Here is a 1,300-nt window from a genome sequence, read left to right on the forward strand (position 1 = left end):
CAAGCAGTGCTTCAGGAAGGACCAAAAAGTTCAAGGGCTGCGCATGAATCAGAATGCATCAGACTGCTATCTCCTGTTTGTTGTGTGCTTAACCTTAGTTTCCCTTCTCTCTATCTTATGCAGTCTTCCTCATCCCCTCAATCACACAGCAGTTACACAATGTCTTGAACAGGGAGAACCAAGGAGAAAGCTATGAAAAAAGGAGTGAGCTGGGATAAAGATTGAGTTAGAGTACAGGTTAGGGATGTAGAGAATCTATATAAAATATACAGGTAAAAGAAAAGAGAGCCCAGATAATTGTGGTAGATAGTCCCAGGCAGGTCACCCCTGACACAAGTCAATATTCGACGTCCATCCATGTCTGAGGAGATGACGTGGAAACCGGCCACTAGGGGCAACAGTGAGCGATGTTACCTTTCAAGTAGGTTTCGGTTTTGCTCGGGGGATGGGCGTAAGTTTAGGCATTCATGGGAATCATTAGATTGTAGTCAGGCTGTCAATACTGTTGTTTGGTGTTGACAGAAAATCCGGTTTCGACCAAGGTAAATCAATGCATGAAATGTATGCCTGCCTTCCTGATGAATTGGTTTAGTGTTGTATCTTTCCGAGGACAATGCGGCATGTCGCTGACATCTCAGTCGTAGGGCAGTGTGGTATGTTGCAGTCATCTCAGCCATAGGGTGTTGTGGTATGTTGCAGTCATCTCAGCCACAGGGTGGTGTGGTATGTTGCAGTCATCTCAGCCACAGGGTGGTGTGGTATGTTGCAGTCATCTCAGCCATAGGGTGGTGTGGTATGTTGCAGTCATCTCAGCCATAGGGTGGTGTGGTATGTTGCAGTCATCTCAGCCATAGGGCAGTGTGGTATGTTGCAGTCATCTCAGCCATAGGGCAGTGTGGTATGTTGCAGTCATCTCAGCCATAGGGTGGTGTGGTATGTTGCAGTCATCTCAGTCATAGGGTGATGTGGTATGTTGCAGTCATCTCAGCCATTGGGTGATGTGGTATGTTGCAGTCATCTCAGCCATAGGGCAGTGTGATATGTTGCAGTCATCTCAGTCATAGGGCAGTGTGGTATGTTGTGGTATGTTGCAGTCATCTCAGTTATAGGGCAGTGTGGTATGTTGCAGTCATCTCAGCCATAGGGCAGCGTGGTATGTTGCAGTCATCTCAGCCATAGGGCTGTGTGGTGTGTTGCAGTCATGTCAGCCATAGGGCGGTGTGGTATGTTACAGTCATCTCAGCCATAAGGTGGTGTGGTATGTTGCAGTCATCTCAGCAATAGGGCAGTGTGGTATGTT

The sequence above is a fragment of the Oncorhynchus tshawytscha genome, linkage group LG05, assembly GCF_018296145.1.
Source record: "Oncorhynchus tshawytscha isolate Ot180627B linkage group LG05, Otsh_v2.0, whole genome shotgun sequence".
In the NCBI taxonomy this organism is placed as follows: Eukaryota; Metazoa; Chordata; class Actinopteri; order Salmoniformes; family Salmonidae; genus Oncorhynchus; species Oncorhynchus tshawytscha.